At 38.6% G+C, this 21,355-nt stretch overlaps 1 protein-coding gene across 1 annotated transcript in view; it reads right to left on the bottom strand.

The window, feature by feature from the left end:
* cdk18 (cyclin dependent kinase 18) overlaps nucleotides 1–16,405 on the bottom strand; it is a 46,290-nt gene extending 29,885 nt beyond the window's left edge. Inside the window, exon 1 of the mRNA XM_018667584.2 lies at nucleotides 16,089–16,405. The gene's annotated coding sequence lies outside the window, so the exon portion shown is untranslated. The remainder of the gene's footprint in view (nucleotides 1–16,088) is intronic.
* Nucleotides 16,406–21,355: the final 4,950 nt, after the last annotated feature.

Below are 21,355 nucleotides of genomic sequence, written 5' to 3'. Positions count from 1 at the left end.
GCATGCTCTGTGTGTGTTGTATGATAAGAAATATATTATTTTTATTAAATTCCTGAACTGACACAAATGGGAATTTAAGGCCAATTGGTATATGGCATATTGCATTTCTGGCAATAGCCTATGTGGTTTTGTACTTTTATGCTGTCATTACCAATATAATACACAAAATGAAGGACCTATTGCTCTCTTCACTCGTGCAGCAGGCCATTTTACATAAGTTAATGTGGCTTAAAAAAACAGTTAATGTTTCTTTGCTTTTAACCTGTCCTGGATGGTGTTGGATGCACTCAGTTCATCTCTCACTACTTTCAACCATGAACTCTACATAGTCTATGTTTGTATTTTGCAATGCTACTCTTTTTCATGATTGTATCGAATTCACTACCTAGAGCCAATAGATGCCTACCAAAGTGTGGTACATAGTAAAGTTTTGTAAATTTCTGTTTGCTTCATGTATTAATTGGAGGAATTTTACTACTACTACTACTGTGGCAATAAGTTCAATTGCTTGTATAGGGGAAATCCATCAATAAGGCAACCCATCTAATATTATACCTGCATGTATGAAAAACTCACAATCCTTCTTCCTCTTATTATTTCTTAATTTCTACATTTCCATGCTACAACATCTGTCTTCACCTCTTATCACATAAAAGACATGAATGAAATGCACTGGAGACAGAGAGAGTCAAACCTGGGCCCTGACATAAAGTAAAAAGAGGAAGGATTATTATTTCCATGGCCTTGGTCAAATCTGAAACTAGAATCAAGACAGCAGCCAGTCAGCTGTGATCTTTACACTACATTTCAGAAAACACTACAACATTTCAGAAAACACAACAACATTTCAGAAAACACAACAACATTTTACAAAACGGAAAGGGAGGAACAACAGCTCTTCTTTGTGACTGGACAGAACCCCTGTCAATTTGTCAACAGCTTTGTAACATGTGCGATGTGGATGTGACACTGCAGTTATGCTGAAACTGTCATGCTTTCCTTCATCTTAAGAAGGGAAGCATCAGCTTTTCAGTGCTTCCTGGTGCCCAGCACTGAAGCCAGTATAAATGCACAGGTAAAGTGGTGTAGCCCAGTTTCCAGACACATTTACACTCATTATTAGTCAGTTCAATTCAAATGTAGTTACTGTAACTCATGTTAGCTAATAATCAACTTAACATTGATATTTGAAGTAGCCTGGGTGCTGCGTACTACATGCTTTGGGGAGAAAGCCAGTCTCAAAATGTGGGAACATAGTAAAACGTGCCCTCATTATATAGCATATGCACTCATTTTTTTAAACCTCTAAACTTTGGGCACCATGTGTTAAACCATGCCATGCCATATTTCCCACACAGTTCTTTCTTTACTGACATAGACATTTAATGTAGTATCCATTAATTTAATTTCAAATTGAATGGGCTGAAGCACGGAGTCTGAAGAGAAAAAAATGTGCATGTAAAATGTGTAAGTATATGTCCAAATACTTACAATCTGGACAGTATAAAGGTGAAAATATGCACAAAGATCCAGGAGTTAAAAGAAAAATAATGAAAGCTTTCTCTGAACAACAGAAGTGTGGGTGGCTGCCATAAATTGAAGAGCGAGTGGAGGAGAGGAAGCAGCTCAAAAAGCGTCAGTAGATGTAAGTAATCCCCAGATCAGAGCAGAGAAAGGCAGGATTTCTAATTCCAAAAAGGGAAAACCTTTAGAAATCAATCAAATTCAGCACATACGACTCTTTGAAGGCAAGTGAAACATGCTCTTGGTAACACAAAAGACCAAATTCACTGCCATAGCACTGCTCTAAAGCAGAAACACCAACCTTTTTATGCTGTTAATAGCACAGTCATGTCCAGTGAACAGTTAAAGCAGTAACAGAGACCTCAGCTTTATATTTCTAGAGCTAGAAAATGCCATTAGCTCAGTTGTAGCTTCATCATCTTCATCATCACAACAGTAAAGGTGCAGTTATCAACAGGCATTTATTGTTATCTGTCTGACCAAATACAGAATATCAGAGCATATACAAAGCTGGTAAAATAAAAAGCTATCAAATATAAAGCAGATTAAGGGGTTAAGAATGGAGGAGGAAAGAGGCTTACTTTGCCATGAGAAATCAATACTACTAGGCTGGCTAAACTGTTTGTAGTTGTAGGTAAGGTTTTTCCCTGTGAGTCTTTATGAAGCAGTCTTTGTGAAGACAGTCTTCCCCTTGTCTCAGCAGGGCAGAGCTACACTGTATACTGTAGAAAAGGAGCGCCCACAGAACAGTACGTACACAAGTTCAGAACAAAAAGTATACTGCAGTTGACACTGTGTTCTACAAGAGAGGTGTAATCCACTCAAGCAAATTGGCGTCAGTGTTGAAAAACAACAGTACAAAGACCTCTTTGTATCACAAGCTGAGAAACAGCACTGGTTCGTTTTACTAGTTTGGTCTATTGTTATCTTTCTAAGGAGGAGGATGTGTTTATTGCTATGATGTGGAGGAGAAATTACCTTTAATCTTCTGTTCTTACATCTTTTAGCTGATGCTGTACAGTAGGTTTTTTCAGTGTTCACACTCAAATAACTCATGTCAGGGTTTATGATTTTACAGAGACTGTTGTAGCTGTTAAAATTGCTGTAACAGGCTATTAAAATAAGATTGTGACTTAATTATTTGCATTCTGAAAGACATTATCAGAGGAGCATTTTCACTCATTATCCACAAAATCTCTACATCTCTGATCATATCCTTAATTCCACTTTTTCTATTGGTACAGTGGTTATCAGTGTTAAAGGTTAACCTAACCCTTGTTAAATACATTCAAAAAGAGAATTATGGTGAGGCTCACTGGGATCTTGTGTGCTGTGAACAAACACTTAAACTCACAGGATACAAATCTGTGAACTAACACATTGCTTGATCAAGAATTAGCAACTTAGAATGTGTGGGCCTCTAACCTGCCAATATCAAGCTAAACTACGTCATGCTGTGAAAGGTTCTGATGCAAATTAGTGCTTAAGTTTAAATAAACACCATTTATCTTAAAAATTGTCAAATCTTCATTTAAGTTACAATTATAAACAAACACAATAAAGTTGAACTAATAACACACAAATGGATGTATTGTTCTTTTCCATGTCGCATACACCATTCAAAAAATTCACAGTGATGGAAGAATGTCATTTCTCATGCTAATTACATCAGCAAAGCTAATTGGAGTCAGGAGTTAGCAAATCTGGAGTTCAGTCAATGAAACCAGACTGAAGGTGTTAGTGAGAGCCGCTTTGACTTCAAACAATCAAACATTTTGAGTTTGCTATTCACAAGGGGCATCTGCTGGTGTGAGCCACGTCTTCCTGTGCAAGAGAACTCTGACAACAACTGTTGATTTGCATTAAGATACAAAGTGGCACAGATGGACACATTTAAACTGTCAAATCAAATCTGTATTTAAGTGGACCCAAAGATACCAATGTATCCTTTCAAACAACCCTCTGTTTGCTTAGTCCTTGAATATAAAGCAGTATGATCAATATTCTAAAGCCATATACTCACTTCACAAAACAAAACATCAAATCACTACATCATCCAAGGACACATACATCACTGTAAAGCACAGAGAGATTAAGACTAAAGAATAAAAAACAAGGGTCATTTTGATTTCCAAGCACTTCACTGACACACTTTCTCTGAAGGAGAGCTTCTATGAAACCTTTCAAATATAAATATTAATATGGGAGACTAACCACTGAAGTGCTCCGTGCAGCCTTGGAAGAGTGCAGTAAAAACTCAAAGTCCATATCTAAAATAACTTTATTTCCAAATATTTGTCAGACATAACTGAAAATATGCTTAAAATGCAGCAGCTTTGAGTGTGCAGACATTCCTTCCTGTTTACAGTTCACACCAGGGGAATTTAGCCCACAGCAACACAGAATCATTTGTTCTGGGCAAAAACAACTGTCTACACTTGGACTACCAAACCTGGAAATTGTGGTTAAAAATTATGTAAGAAAAGTGATGATAAACATTTGAAAGCACAAAGGCACAGATTTGCATGAGCAGAGATTTGTGTGCATGGGAGGACAGGATCATGAGTGTTGCAGATGATTTGAGCATGCGAGAGGAGTTGTTGCTCAAACTAGATTTATGCTGGCAATGATGCAATGTTTAAAGCTGTTCACACTCACTTTTGGCAGCTTAAATCCCCTAACTGTAAATACAAACTGAGACTGGAGTGTCACCTGTTCAATTTGACCTGGAAGTGATGGATCATCCTGTCCTGATCTTTCCTTCCATTTTCACAATAAAAGCTTGGTGCATTTTTAAACTAACAGATGGAGATGGAAAGAACAGTATTAGATGTCTGCATTATCTTAAAAATCTAAATGCATTGATACTAAATGACTAAAATCACATTTAGTCTGTTGGCAAATTATCTTGTTTTTGAGCCATTATAGCAGAGAAATTTTGAGTCAAATTAATTTAAAAGTAATTACTAGCTATGTATCATAGTGGCCGTGTTAACTTCATGTTAGTCATAATTTCTGGTGTGAATTGTTGAACCAGATGTAAGATTGGTTATTTCTTCTTTTTCCATTTTTAGGAATAAGTTTGACAAAGAAAATGGTCAGAACCATAATAAGAAAAACATTTTGTATTAAGCTCATTGTCACTTCTGAGCAGACATCTAACAAGCGTGATATGGGGTGGTTGGGTTTTCTGTGATCTTAAAACTAATAGCCCAAAAAACAAATAATAATGATGATAATAAATTATGTGGCTACATTCAGAGTGACAGCATCTTTGGGGTTGTGAAAAATCCAATATATAGGTATCAATAAACTAGCCGACAATTAGGGCATCAGTCTGATGGTCAGAATTTGGCTGAGCTTCATATCTTCCTCAAATCCACAATACCTGAAATTGTAGGCGAATGGTAAGGCATTTATGTATAAAATCTGTAAATTACATACATAAATAGTCATATGGTCACCAACTGCTATACTGCAATATTTTACTTATTTCTTTTTTTTTTTTATATAAAGGTGACTTTTTTCCTATGTGGACTTTAACTTTAAAAAAGGCACTACCCCGATTCTCGGATATGGGTGTGTCCTGTTGCAGCTTGCTAGTTTGGTAAGTGAGCTCTTGTGATCTCAGGTGCTGAGAAGCTGTCAAAACAGCTGGATAAAATCAAAATAACAGACTCAACATATTCAGGACTGCCTACTCAGATCTAATTCAGCTTTTGAGAATTCATGCCCCTGCGATCTCAAACTTTAAAGCAGATTGAGTGGATTTGTTGTATATAGTGTGGTAAGGCAGCCACAAGTAGGGATGTAACATGTTTGGTCTTTGCAGTGTCCACTCCAGCATGATATTCTCCTTCTTTTGTCCTTTCTCTTGTCCCTCACTTCAATTGAGATGGTATCTGAAGTGTGTCTTTTCAGGACACTGAAAAGGACACTCTCTTAATTCACTGCACTCCCTCTTTTGTCCTCTTGAATAATTTAATTGCATGGGTCATAAGTGAAAAAGTTGCAATGGACAGTATGTGTCTATGTGTGTATGTGCATGCGCACGTGTGTGTATGACTGGCGGTGTGCCTCACTTATCTTCTAGACAACAGACCTCTCTGTTTGGAGAAGGGTACAGTTTTAGGGTCTGGATCTTTGCAACCAATCAGGAGTATCTGGCATCACTCTCAGATCTACTCTATCAAAGGGAGGAAGTTGGTTGTGTGACACAGACTACACATACACACAAACTCAACCTCACAAGTGCATCTGCTCCAAGTGAGGTGCCAACAAATCTCGTAGCTGTGATCCTCCCTGGACACAAACACACTTCATGTTGCTACAGCGCCCACTCTTCTTTTTTTTCTTCTTCTTTTTTTAATCCCTGTTCCTCTTTGATCTCTGTTTGTCTTTCTCAGCTGCTCCCCCCATCTCATGCATCTTCATGAGAGTTTCTATCTATTCAACGTTATTCAGATATAACATTCATTTCTTTTTTAATATATCAGACAACAACAACAACAACAAAAATACAGTCAGTTGATGGAAGCACAAAGTCATTTAATGTGTTTACTGAAATTAAAGACTTCCAGCACTGAATAATAAAACTGTGGACAAGCTTGCTTAGTACAACAGGGCTGTTGAAGTATTGCTATCTTGTCTACAAATTATCTTAGATAAAAGTGCAAATGATGCCAGCAACTCTAGTCCTGGCTGCAGGCAGACCAGGTTAGTTGCCAACAGTCAACATGGAAACCACTAATTGTTTTCCCAACATTGACTAAATACTTTTTGTGACTATACCTAACCAAAATCTGCATATCTAATGTTCTTTCTTATGATGCATCAGTAACTGTCTAGTGCTCTTTACGGCAGAGACAGTAAAGGCTTGTCAGATATGAGATAATTTGACACTGTTTGTGAAATGATCTGAAGTTAAGTCCACATTAGATATGTCTACATGCATGCAAGAAATCAGGTTATGCAGGAAATATGACAAAGTGTTTACATGCACTGTAGTGACCTAGGGACCTAGAGGCTACTGGCAGGGCTAGCTGGTGAACTAATGTAGTTAGAGAGCTGACACTAGCAAGCATGCTACCACTAGTCTGTCACAATAGCTCCCCAAGCCTCTCTCTATTTCCTACTAAAAATCTCAGACGTAGGTAGTTTGCTAAGCTAGAGTTAACAAGCCCTTCAGCAAAAGGACAACAGAGAGCTAAAGTCATGGCATCACATCTGAGCTAGCCTCTGTTCCACTAGTTTCTATAATTCAATGCAATCTCTCATTCAGCATTTCTTTCATCTGTCTCTCTGAAAAAATTAAGCATGTTTTTGGCAGTTTATACTCCAACAGAGGAGGTTAAATAAACATGGATGGTGCAACACTAGCTAGCTACTAAGCTAGGTTCCTCTGTTTTGGACCCTCTGGCTCTCCATTACCTCAAAGTTCATCACTGTAAAAACAAGACCTGCCCAGTTCAAACAAAATATTGTTCTATTGCCTCAGGGAGGTTCAAGAGGACTTTGTGTGATTCAGCAAAAAGCCATATGTTAGCAGTCAAATGACCCTAAATGAATATACACATCTCTCCCCATGTGTACTCATTCAGAATGGGGTCAGCTGATGGAAAAGATGTGGGGCTTGTTTAGATGGGCTTTGTGATTTTCTACAGGTCAGTGAGCACAGTCATCAAAAAATATGACACACATTTACCAATCCATCCACATATAAGGCATAGAGCACAGGCATGGAGATATGCAAGTGTGACTCATACAGAGGGGTTCACACGAGCACACACTCAGATTCAAAACCTTGGGCATATTTTCTTCACTTTTTTTCCTCCTCTGCCCAATGTGTGGAGATCGAATGAATGAATAACCCTGAGAGGCCACTGAAAAGCAGCTCTGGCACAGTGTCAGGACAGACCATTAGCCAGCTAACAGGGAGACCACAGCTTCATCCGACTGCTATGTTTGTCCAGTGAAACCTGGCATGGCAGCTTCCTGTTCCTGACAGCTGGACAGGACTGCCAACACAAGCTGTGATCTCTGGGAGGGTCAGGAGGGACGATGCAATGACAGAGACGCAGAAAGACACTAAATGAAAGAAAAAGAGGTGCAGAGTACAGGCTGTCTGCTATCTGGAAATGCATACGAGAGAAGATGAGATAAAGCTTTATTTGCTCGAGTGTTATTTGTATAATTCTGCATTGATTTCTTATCTTCTTTTCTTGTTCTTCTTATCTTCTAGTATATTGCCAATAGTGATGTCTTGTTTTAAGCCCCCTTAATAATAATCACCTTTAGCCACTTTTGTCTACAATAATAAGGGATTTCTTGACATAACCTTTTTTTTTTTTTTTTTTTTTTTATCAAACTAAAGTCTTGGACAGCAGCCCAACATTTTCCATTGCAGAAACCTGGCATCTCAGTAACATATGAGACAAATCAGATATGGGTTGGCTATACCTATACAAGCACACTAAGAGAAGAGGTAACATATGAAATGAAATGAATAGAAATGAATTCAATACAAATAATGTGAGGAAATCATAACCACGTATGTGTGAGAGAGAGGCACATGCACACATCTGTCTGTGTCATCTGTGTATGTGTGTGTGATTGGTCATATGCTCTAAATATGACCTTGGGCCTGGGGTTACATTACTGTGTGCTCCAGTAGTTCATATGGACTGACCCCCCCTCCCCCCTCCCCCAATTTGCTTTTGCAAATGCTTGTGCGCACACACGTACACGACACACATATTTTGTGAATGGTGGTGGTGACAGTGCTGCTTCACAAAAAACAGAGCGGTTAAGAGAAAATCACTGTTAAACAGCTGGTTGTGTTTAGTCTGTAATGCAGCTAATCCAATTTTAGCTGCCATTATCCAGCCATGTTCTAACAACAATAATACACATATATTGGAGATACTACAAGTACATGCAATGTGGTGAAATCACTGCAATGCAAAAGGGCTTGAATTCATTCACTATTTTAAAACTATGTTAGCAGGTGAATATGTTAACTAGAGCTGCTGTTGAGCTGTTTTCTGCAGGTAACCTTAACCCTCATGTTGTCCTCTGGGTCAAAGTGACCCGGTGGCCAACAATGTGCCTTTGTTGTGTGTGTGTGTGTGTGTGTGTAGTAGTAGTAGTAGGATTTGTTGTTGTGCATGACATTTGTGATTCTGAAGCTGTTATCTTTTGTTTTTTAATAATAATATTAAGAAGAAAAAAGAATACAGAATACGAAGGGCAACGGGACGGGTTAAGCCCCATAGGTGTTTGAGTTGCACAGTATGAACCTGATTTAGGGTTCACCCCAGGTCTTAAAACAGTTTTAACAGAAAGAACATATCACATCAAGATAGTAAACATTTTTTTAGAATCCGTTCCAGATTTGTGAAACCTATTCCATTTGTGGAAACAGCATGAAACTAGATTGAGGAGAGTAGCATCCAGGCCAGGAAAACAAAACTCTTTGCATTGACATTAAGAGAGTTGGGTGATAATTCATGACTGTTTATCACTGCAAGCAGCACCTTTCACATTACACATGGCCATTTTATCAGTTCTTCATTTAAAAAAATAAAAATAAAAATAAAAATAAATGATTAGGGTAACATTACAGCAAATTGAAACTTATGTGTGTCAGTCATTTGAAAGCAGTCATTGTCTTTGTTAGACAGATTTTTAGTACAGGCCAATTCAAGCAAACTAAAGAACCATAAAGTCTGAGAACCAGCTAAATTTTAAGATGATCATATCTGTGTTTTGTCAACACAATGCTTTATGTAATTTGCTCAGATCACAGTAGGATTATATTCACATGAACTCCAGACAAAGCTCCAAGAAAGACTCTCTCAACAGTCTGATTATTGCCTTAAACAACATTGTCTGACTTACTAGGAAGCTGGGATAGACTAGAGCCAGTTTTGAGCTCCTCCTCTTTACTTCCCACAGTGGAAACCAGTTTCACTCTGAACACTGTTCTTTAAAAAGCATTGGCTTAAGCCCTGTCTGCAGCAAGTGTGATTAGTTAAAGAGATAGAAGCAACCCAGAGGGGGTTTTCCTCCCTAGCCACACAGTGATAATCAATTCTGCCAGACATCTCTCTGTGCAGTGTTGTGGGGTGAAAAAATAAGCCTGGACACACAGTGAACCAACCTTGAGCTTGTGTTTCAGTCAGAAAAATCCACTGTTCTCGTGGTTGACATCTTTATTACATGTTACACAAGACATGTAATTAGAAATATGATGTCACTTTCTTGTCTTCTTTTTGTCTCTGGGCTGAAGCTGTGATGAAGATGACTTTTTGTTTCCTCCCGTCCCATCATATCTTGGAGTCGGGCCTCACTAGACAACAATCACTGCTTTATTTGCTCTGTTAAATGGCTATACATCACCCTCCCCATTTCTCTGCCTGACATACTAGTGTTTTTCATCACTTTGTTTATCTCTCATTGTCCTTGAATCCTAATCAAACTCACATCTTCTCAGACTTTCTCTCAGACTATTCGAAGAGAAGTGCTAATAATGAAGGCATCACTAGCAGCAAAACTGACAACAATTTTGACAGCAACAATGAATCCCACTGTCTTTCTTTCTGTTTCTTTCTACATGTCATCCCCTGCCCCTGTGTGAACAGTAGGCCTACTGTATCCATGGGCTGTGAGCGAATAACAACACCACTGGGGTTAACATCAGACTGGCCTATTGTATCACAGGTCACCATGGTTTGTGCAACAGGCCACTCGCATCATTGTGGTTGTTGTCAAAGAAACAAGCTCTTAAATATTTATGGTAATTTCTAAAGAAATCTAAAAAACAAAGCATATTAGTTTTCAAGAAATTGTCACTGTACTTGATGCATAAGAGTGAATTGTGATTATACATCCTGTTTCCGGCTGCTTAACTAGGTGTGGATGGTGGCAGGAGACTAAACAGGCATTCAGAGTGAAAATAGCTCTGTATTTAAGCATCCATGATTCATCCTAATCACCTAAACCACCTAAGCTGGTTTGAACTCCTTCCTAATGTATGTGCTCCTCACCCTATCTTTAAGTATGAGCTCAGCCACCCAGCAAAAAAATTAATAAATAAAAAAATAAATAGAAAATAATGATTTAAAAAAAACCTCATGTCAGTCACTTGTATTGGCAATCATGAGCAAAAGCTCATGACCATAGGTGAGGATTTGAATACCAAACTGGAAAATCACAAGCTTTGTCTCCATGCTTAGCTCCCTGTTCATCATGACAGTCCATTACAGTGTTACACCTGTCGACCTCAAGTTCCATCTTACCTTCCACCTTGTAAACAAGACCTGATGATGCCTGAATTCCTGGGCCACTGATTCACTCCCACCACACTGACAACATCTGCAAAAAGCACAGATGCAGTCTTGTATCCTGTGGCAGTTAATACTTTTAAGACTGTTTAAGACTTCCAGAATTCAGTGTGACCTAGAGCAACATTGCTGACTTCCACTGCCTGCAATGACCACACTTCCTGCTGTCTCAGCCTTCACGTCATGTTTTTTAGAAAAAGTTGAAGCATTACCGATATAGAGGATCAACAGAAGAGCACTTGGACCAGTCATGTGCACAAAGTTGCATACCAACTCAGTAAGTGGTTTCATCCTCTTCACAAAAAAAAAAATATGTGTGAACATTTGATTGTGTCTCTTCTCTCTCTACAGGACAACAACCCCTGAACCCAACCTCCCAAAACACGCATGTATACGTACATGCACTAAATGCTGATGTCAGAGTGACATCAGAAGTGAGTCGCTAATGGTGAGATATGTTACCATGCGATATGAGGCTCAACTCAAATTAAAAATGTCTCTGTGGATAATTAAGCGCAATTAGTTTTGGGGACAGAGGAACCAGGCGTGAGAGAGAAAAAAGGTTCATGGGTAAAAGAGAAAGAGAGACAGAAAGCAGGAAATCACGAGAGAAAGAAAGAGAGCAGGAGGGAATTTTTCTTCGTCTGAGATAGCAGTGATACAGACTGTTATCATCATCAGACAGGCGCAGTCTAATGGATGTCTGTTTGTTGTGACTGAAAGCATGAAATTACCCTTGTGAGACTAAAAGGGCACACTGTAAAATTAGATTGGGGAACTTCCTGCTGACAAGGAGAAATATTAAGTTCAGCAAGAGCCTTCTGGACTGTAACTTACAAAGCTCTGCAAGACACCCCATCTTATTGCAGTGTCATTTTCACTTTCCTCCTTGCAAACACTGAATGTGTACATGTTTATAGACTTACCTAGGGCATGTTTTGGGCTTAGCAGCTAGACTGTGTGTGTGTGTGTGTGTGTTCTTGATGATATCACTACCTGCTAACAAACTGCCCTCCTGATATATATTGCAGCAGTCATATTAATGCCTTAGTTGGATCCATGTACGGTATTAGTCAGGGACACTATAGTCAGTTTGGGGAAGTTAATCTGATGTACATTTGCCAAAACAACCAGTTAGACCAGTATTTTCATTTGTAAAATGTTTAAATTACTGATTGAAAACACTGCCAGTGAAGTGTAAATCTCAAATTTGCGTGGTTTGTCCAAGTGTCTGTTTTGAAGACAATATTAAATCTAGTAATATATATATATATATATATATATATATATATATATATATATATATATATATATATATATATATATATTTTTTTTTTAACAGTTTTAGGTTTAATGTGAGAAAGATGCATCAATGTTTTAGACCTTTACATCTGTCAGATTGCTTTACATCACATTGTGTATGTGATTATTCTAATGTGTTGGTTGCTGGAACTTTTCCCTCAGGTTTCAGCTTATGGCCGTGCCTCTGACAGGAGCAGCTCTGACTCACAGCTTACCTCACACCACTCGCGCACAGTGCATGATACATTTCCCAAGGTGGCTTCTGCCTGTGTCAGTGTGCGAGCAAGCGTCTAATAAGCCACCACAGCTGCAACACTAGACTAGCAACCTGAGAGAACGAGGCCTACAATTAAGCAAAGCACCTAAACACACGCAGTGAACATGCTGGCCGCCCAGAGAAGTAAATCCTGGACATCAAGATGCCCAGCCAATCATCAGACAGCTTCTGTCACAACATTTGTGTTTGTCCAATGTTCCTTGAAAACAACACAATTCTATATAAAGCATTGGCTGCCTCAGATAGGGCGGATAATTTTAAATTAGCTGGATAGCTTGGCTGTGAATGCACCACTCGCCCACCTGTGAGGATCTTTCAAAGTGTATTGGGCAAGAAAGAGGAAAGCATGCCCAGCAACACTTAAGGTCCTTTAGGGCTTTTTTTCTAGTAATTTAATGCAACCTTGGCAGCAGCAGGGGCACCATGGAGCATGTGGCTGCTGGTCATTGCACATGAAAACTGAATTTTTTCTGGTGCTGTAGCTGAAACCTGACCATATTATGTATTGAATGTACCAGTGGTGATTTCTCATGATATTATATTTTTAATGATTTGGCCATGCAAATGCACTCTGGGACTTCCAAGCTAAGGTTATTCTGTTATATATTTTATAAAGATACCACCAAAAGCATCATGCTCAGATCACACTGGTACAAATTGAATTGTATGTTATTTGTTGGTGTTGGATTTTTTGAAAATTAGATGAAATGCTGGTGAGAAACATTCTGATCAGAAAGCAAAGTAAAATAATGTGCACTGGTAGAATGTGTGAGCTTAAATTTTATAGACTGTTTCCTCATAGATTTACACATTAGAACCATCAAATTTTGCTGTTCCACTGATCAATGGTTGTGATAAAATGCAAAGAAGCATTGCAGCGTTCCATCAAAGGTAAGGAATAAAACAGTTGAGAGCTAACAAACATGCATGTTAATAATACACCACTAAAGATCAGTTTTGCAAATATTTTGTTGTAATTAAATTGTAATTAACACTGAATGTAAACAAGAAAACAACCATTAAGACTGCAGTGTGTATAACTGTGTGTGTTCACTGGCAGCTGCAGTGGTTATTACTTAAGTGTGCACTGTACCAGCTCTCACACTAGTATGGGTTTGTTCCAGTTAATTCAACTATGTACTAACCCATGGTAATGTACTGACCAATCAAAATAGGGAAATAATATGGTGACATAGCTTCTGCTCATTTTTTTTAAGCAGAGAGCAACAAGAACACAATGGGAACGTGATGTTCATGGTACAACTGACAACATTTGTCTGTTGGTATCTCAAAATGGCATCAAGAAGAGGGAAACTCCTTTACCTAAAAATTCTGTCAGTAACCTGCAAATAGCACACTCACATTTGCCCACACATCTGTTCTGTTATCTCTTCACACCAAAACACTAAAGCAGTGACAGAGACAACATATCTAATGCTAGTGATCTTTGTGTTGTTTAGGAAACAGGCTCTATCAGTAGAACACAGCCACCACAGAATAACTTTGATATGCATCCACACAGTCTCAAGTTATGGTGATGATGGGTTTATTTTCACAAAAGATGCTTGCTTGCTTGCTGAAGCATTTAAATTACCAGTAGATTGGCTGCTGAAATGAAAACTGCCTTCCATTTGGTGTGTTCAACCAAATGTTTGCATGAGTTTGTTCATCTGTGAGTGGTGTTTAGTGCTGGTGCCAGGGCTATTGTTGAATATGCTAGGGTCTATCTTCACATTGTCATGACTGAGTGGGCCTGGGGCTGTGTGATGAATCAGGGACTCAGTAATAAGCTGCTTATGTAAACATTACTATTGTGCCTCAGCTGCACCATGCTAAGGCAAAAAGACTGCTACTATGGACTCCAAATTACAGTAACAGTCTCTACGGCAAAGAACTAACTGTTCAAAAGTGTGATTGCTGTATTATCATGTGAGGTATACTGGGACTCTGCTGGTGTCCTAATGTTACTTGTTACATCCAATTTAAACAATCACACACAAAACTGGCAATGACTGACAGAGTACAAAGAAGGGCAGTGTGAATGAAATGTTTGGTGACGTGGTGTCTATGTTTGGTATATTCCATTCATCTTGTTTTATATTAAACAAAGTCATTAACTTGCTGCCAGTCCAGTTAACAACATGGTTTTTGAATTCACGTGTAAGTACCCACACTGAGTTAGACCTGTGTAGTTTTTCATTTAAGCAAAGTATGTTGCTTTCCATAGTGATGTTGGCAGAGTTGCCATTCACAATTGGTAGATTTTTTAAAAATAAAATGGAGCATTAATTACAGAAAGAAGCAGAGAAAAACAGCTTTCTCATTTTTTGCAAGTGACGAAACAGAAGCAGAACAGATTATTTAGCTAGCTCACCAAATAATGTTATCTCAGTGGTTGAAGGGGATGTCCCCAGCTGACTCATTTTTAAACAAGAATCTGGGTCTTAAATAGAGGGTGAAATGTAACATAACCCTATTTGGATGTTTACTATAGAGAAATACACATATACTACAAATATACTATAAATATACTATACTGATGCTGATGTCAGAATGAAACTTTCCCAAACTGGGATGTAGTTGTTAACATGCTAACATTTAATGCTTAAATCGACACAGGGCATTCTGATCCTGGAAAAGCAAGAAAAAATTGGGGGCACCTTGCAAACTCAGTGGCTATGACATTGCCAGAAGTCTAACTTCTCACTTACATGTTATACGCTGTTATTTTTGTGATAGCACTATAGTTTAAATTGTGCATGATTCAACAACACATGACAATGATAAGGAAAAGGGAACCAGTTTTTTGTATGTACACTGCCAACACACACACACACACACACACACACACACACACACACACAGATAAATAGACACACACACAGACAGACACAGGCAGAGGCGCACGCACACACACACACACACACACACAACCAATTACAGGCCCTTATAGGTAAACATTGCTGTGTGTACAGTGGTTATGTATGGACTTCTGTGTATTTGAGTGGCCCCTCCTACATTACTATTCCAGTGTCAGTTTACATATAAGTAGTAATGCATGAGGCTCATCAGAGAGCAGATATGTGGATGAGTGAGTGGGTGGGTAGGTGGGTGGGTGTCCTAATGTTCTTATTGAATTAATGGACACAAAACAGAGGCAACAGTTATGGATATTTGAAAGTTTAATGCTATCTCATCTATCCTCATATCAATACCTACCTAGAAAAAGGGAAGTAATCTTTCTTTTGTATCACATGTCCAATTCCATGTCTTCAATTTTTTTTTCTATGCAGTTTACATCAGTTTAATATTGATATTGATAGTGAACTATGATGTAACCTTGGAAATTAATTATATAAGGATAGCCATTAAAGATCAACCTTGAGATGAAGCTTCCGCCTCAAACGAGAGTGAAGTAAAAAGCGGCAAATTAACAGACCTCAGTGGACCATAAGAAGACTCCATGAGATGTCCAGTGAGCTAATGTGAAATTTTGAAAAAGAGATAATGAACAAATTTCTTCCAGAGATCAGGAGCATGTACCACTGTCTCTGCCTCCTCTGACCTCTGAACCTTACTGTAAAGTTGATATGTCGTTACGAAAAATGTGACTGGAATGTGGCTGCAGCAGAGCTACTTACAGAGGAGCAGAGGTCATCCACACACACAGGAGGAGTGGAGGTGGAGGAGGCAGACTCCTGCCTCTATGCTCAGGTTTCCCTTGCCTTCCCAGGTGTCACTCACACAGAGATAAATCCACAAGATGTAGGCAGCTCTATTACAGTGATGGACAGACAGCTGAAGACGGAGACGAGGGAAAACGGACCGACCTGTCCACAAGTCCTTCTGACAGCTCACCCTCCCACCCGCCGTCCTCCACGCAGAGCACTGCAAGTCGCCTCACTGGCCAGATAACAGGAAAGACTAAATAGAGAGACAGAGACACTGTGGAGACAGCTCAGGAGAGGAGAAACTGCTGCTCAGAAGGGTTTTATAATCAGCCTGCAGCTCCTCCCCCACCAATCTCTAACTTCGGCCCTCCCTTGTTGGTATGGCAACGACCAATCACCACTCAGCATAACACAAGCCTCCTCCTTTCCGTCCTCCACCTCCTCCTCTTCAGTCAGCCTCTGGTGTTGACAGGATAGTCATACACCAGCAAGAGCAATGAAACCATGTGTGTACGTGTGTGTATGTAAAAGAATGTATAGAAAAGTGTATATATGAGTCTGAATGCATGTGTGTGTGCATTTGTGCAATAAAACAGAAATGTGTTACAACATAGATGTCTAGAAGTGCATGCTTATGTTTATGTGTATACACACAGTATACTGTGTGTATGCATATGTGTCTGTGCATGAATGTGTGAAGCCTGAGCGTGTTAATGTGGGTGGATAAATGTACATGCAGTTGTGTGTGTGTGTTTGTGCATGGGTTTGTGCTTGCATGTTTATGCATGAGAACGCACCATGAGATGTACCAGTACTAGCATGTGGTTATGTGTGTGTGTGTGTGTGTGTGTGTGTGTGTGTGAATGTTTGTGTTTCCTAAATAAGCAGTACAGCATATCTCCATCACCTGTACATTTGTACCTGGTGTGATATGAATGTTCCTGTTAGTCATTCCATTAGCCCAAATTAAGTGCAACAGTGTGACAGTTAAAAAACAAATAGACTGACTGCCGATAGCATGGAAAACGTAGATAAAAAGGGAGTAGTGCTTTTAGACAAGCAGCTAATGCATGTCCTACAAGAAAGTATATTGTACAAAAAAACTCCCAGACCAGGCAACGTGTCATCATCGTGTTAGCAAATATTAGCTTGTTAGTATGCTAAACTCACACAGTGAACATGGTAAACATCAACATACCACAGTCACTGTGAGCGTATTAACATGGCAATTTGAGCATTTAGCTCAAGTGCAGCCTCACAGCTAGCTTAGCTTCGTAGCTAGCAGGTTTTGTATGTGGTATTATAATGTTATAACAATATTAGGATTACTATTATTATATTATATGTGTTAAATGTTAAATATATTCATCATCATCTATAATGTTCTGTTTTTGTAGAGTACAAATAATGAGGAATCATACCACCCAGCCCTAATAAACCATGTACTTTTTTTTTTAAGGTTGCTTCAATAGTTCTAAAAGCACCCTTTTTCCTTTGAATGTGACTGCATTGATTTTAATAACACCTGCCGTATGTTATCAGTTTTTAACAATTTTTCAGCTCTACTTTGTAGACCTCTCCTTTTCTATCATACACACATACAGAACCTTTTCCAACACCCAGTGGTGCAATCAATGGCCTTCACTTTTCTACTGTTTGTGAGGGAATTTTTCAATTCCAGATGTAGAGGTATATGTACAGTATGTTCTGCTCAATATTCCTTTTAAGCTGGATGCACATGTTATCCCATTGTAGGGGTGGGCAATGCATACTAACTTAGACTATAAATGCAGTGGGATGTTGGTCCATGCTATTTACTTAATAAAAAGAAACATTAAATACATAGAACAATGATATCTTTCAACCAGTGGTGAAGAGTAACTTAGAGCATTTATTCCACTACTGTACTAAAATACAATTTTGAGGTATCTGAACTTCAGCGTTTCCATTTTATGCTACTTTAACATTACATTCTACTGAAATTCAGGGGGAAACGTGATTTTTACTCCACTGCATATGCAGCTTCAATTAAATAACCGTTTGAGGCCCAAAAAGGTAAATTATCTTATTTCACAACAAATTCAAAGTGGTCTCAGACTTTTGGACCCTACTGTATACTAATATTTCCCTTTAACATTGTAGACTATATGACAGTTATCTTGAATAAACACCAAAGCAAATGTGACAGAGCCTGAGTTTGCAATACCACCAAGTTTTATCAAGTCCACAGTCCACTCATTCATCATTTGACAGACTTTTACTACAATGTTAGACTAAACATAGTATTAAATTACATTTAGTTCCAGTTTTAGCATTTCCAGTCTTTTGCACTCCACTCATCATCGTACAGAAGTATTCACATAACATCCAATATGATGTGATAACTCTGACAAGAATCAGTGCAACCATTTATGTCAAGGGTAGTGGGAGATGATTATTCCTTGACCAAGTGTCTAAAGTTTCATACAGATAGCCTTTATTTAAATAAAGATTACCACAGAAGTTTTTTCCATAGGCTGAATGTTTCATTGCAGGGAACTGTTCTGACAAGTTGTTTTACCAACAAGCATAGTCACTGTGTTTAAAAGAAAGTTACGAACTACAACAGCAATCCATAGGTTTTATAACGAGCTGAGGATTAATCTACATTGTGTAATGTTTAATGTGAGGGCAGCAATTACTGACTGATTGTGTATAGACATGGTAACATTAGTTAAGATAGTCCTTGAAACTTTGATCTTCCTCTCCCAATATAAACTGTAAAGGAATGACTATAGGTAATGATCTTACCAGGAGGGCATTATCCAACACCTTGACATGTATATATGTACCTCCAATATCTCAGACATCAATAATCTGGTGAAATTTATAATTATCACATCCCCTTTCCATTTTCAGTACAACTCAAATTGGCTAAAGGGGTCTGTTGCTGTTACAGGTCAAACATGATAAGGATGTTTGCAACTGTGGTAGGAATTTGAATGTTTAATTTTATACACAGTCAATTAGGGTCTAGCACAAATACAAACTTTATTCTGTGTGGTCAAATTTTGAAGATTTTAATTTTTTTATTGTGACCCAAAACTTATTTTACAGGTTAACATTTATACTGATAGTTAGTTTTGTGATTTATTCAGGCCTATTTACAATATACTGCAAGGTCATAAGACCAGTTTCTTCAAAATAGTATAATAATTTAATCTCCCTGTGATCCATCTGTGAGCTGTTCAAGTGAACCAGCTGTAGAACTAACTGTAGAGTCTGTTAAATGAGCTGTGTAGCACATGGTGAAAGATGCCAGAGGTGAAAGGTCAGTTTTGTTTTTGTGGAATGAAAACAGGAAGGAGGAAATAAAGAAACAATGAACCACTGAATTCTTCTCAGCAGATTAATTTGCTTGCTGCAGAATTAAGAGAAACTCCTTTGGAGTTTCATTCTGCTGCCTACACATTTTCTTCTCTTTTCTCTTCATCTCTCTCCACATGAAATTATGGTAATCTAGATTTCATGGTCATCGAGATTGTGTCTAAATGCATGTAAATTTGCTGTAAATTCACATTTACATTTACATTATGATATAGTTTTCAGCATCACAATGTCTATTGTCATGTTTTCTGAATCACAATGCATAGTGCCACGGTGCATTGTTACACCCCCTGTCCCAGGTCACATGCACTCTGAAGCAGGTTCCTTAAAGACCTCTCTGTATTTGGCTGCATTCATCCTTCCCTCAATTCTGACTAGTCTTCTTGTCCTTACAGCTGAGAAGCACCCTGATAGCATGATGCTGCTACCAAGTTCAGTCTTTTTTCTGTTAGCTGTAATGCTGAGAATAATTAGTGCATACCACTTTATAGAAGGCATTTAAATGTTATCCAGACTTGTTGACAGGTCTGCTGTTCACTAGGTTTTTAGCAAAGATTGTTAGAATGCAGTTATTACTTAACACTATATCTTTATACATGTATAGCCTATGTGCTCTGGGGGATATCATTAACAGTGAATGGGAGTCAAATTCAGAAATGTGGCCAACATGTCGACTATATTTCAAGTATCCTAATAATTGTCACACATTTAATGTGTCCTTATATCTCATATCACAAATTAAGATTCTAGAGAACATATGACAGGAACACTTACTCGTCTGCAGTGCGTAGACAACAAGTCTCTGCAGCTTTGTTGGCAGCAATAGTGTTACATTTTGCTGCTAGAGTCTCTTTAAATTCATCATATACTGACAGAACTAACACATTACACAAGCCATGCTTCCATTGCAGAACACACTCCAATTAAGTCAATATCTTAATCACTATTGTAGTGCCATTTAACAGTTTAGGCAACCAGGGTTTGTCAACCCCTACTTCCCTTGATAATTCCCAAGTTAAATCAGAGTAGGTCAAAGTCCCTTCATAGTACAGGCCTCTGGATTTGGGCGGTTTATTTTCATGGCAGATCCTCTCTAGCTCCATCAGATTGGATGGAAAGTGTCTGTGAACTGCCTTCTTCAGGTGTCCTCAAGGATGTTTTGTGGGGTTTAAGTCTAGGCTTTTGCTGCGCCACTCAAGGACTGTCAGATTATAGCTATAGGACAGGTTTATATACTGGGGTGTTGATGAGGAAATAAAGGGCAGGTGGCTGTTGAGCTCAGGTGACTGTGAAAGGTGGGAATACCCAGAGGACTACTTCAGGAAAATAAGGGGATCCACAGCTGACACTTAGGAAAAACACAGGTAACATTAAAAATGAGGGGATTCCATTTATTTGAGCTTCTTCCAGGGTATTTTACATGCCATCTCACTGTCTTGGCTCACTGAGAAACCTGATGAGCTACTTGAGCCATCAGGTTCACCTGGACTTTTCCTGCTATGCCAAAATATCTGCTGTGAAAAGGGTATAATGAAAGGAAACATAAATGACTGGCACCCTGGAAACAAAGCTAAAAATATTAGGTGTTGCCAAGACACATGGGGCACAAAGGGTGAGAAGTAAGATGGTTGGTGCTAGATAAGGACCAACCAATAAATTTTTGGCCGTAGGCGTCCCAACAGGTTCATCTGGCCATTGTTTACACTGATTTATTACAATTCATTCATGCGTTGCAAACAAGAAGTCACATGGACTGACCTGTAAGCCATTCATTGGACAATGCTAGTAGTCTGTCATCCTGCATTATCCTACACACACCCGTGAGCAAAATACAAAACCCAGCTTTTAATCCGATGACGAAGTCATGCTGC

The sequence above is a fragment of the Lates calcarifer genome, linkage group LG12, assembly GCF_001640805.2.
Source record: "Lates calcarifer isolate ASB-BC8 linkage group LG12, TLL_Latcal_v3, whole genome shotgun sequence".
Classification (NCBI taxonomy): Eukaryota; Metazoa; Chordata; class Actinopteri; family Centropomidae; genus Lates; species Lates calcarifer.
This window is presented reverse-complemented; position numbering and strand designations above follow the sequence as displayed.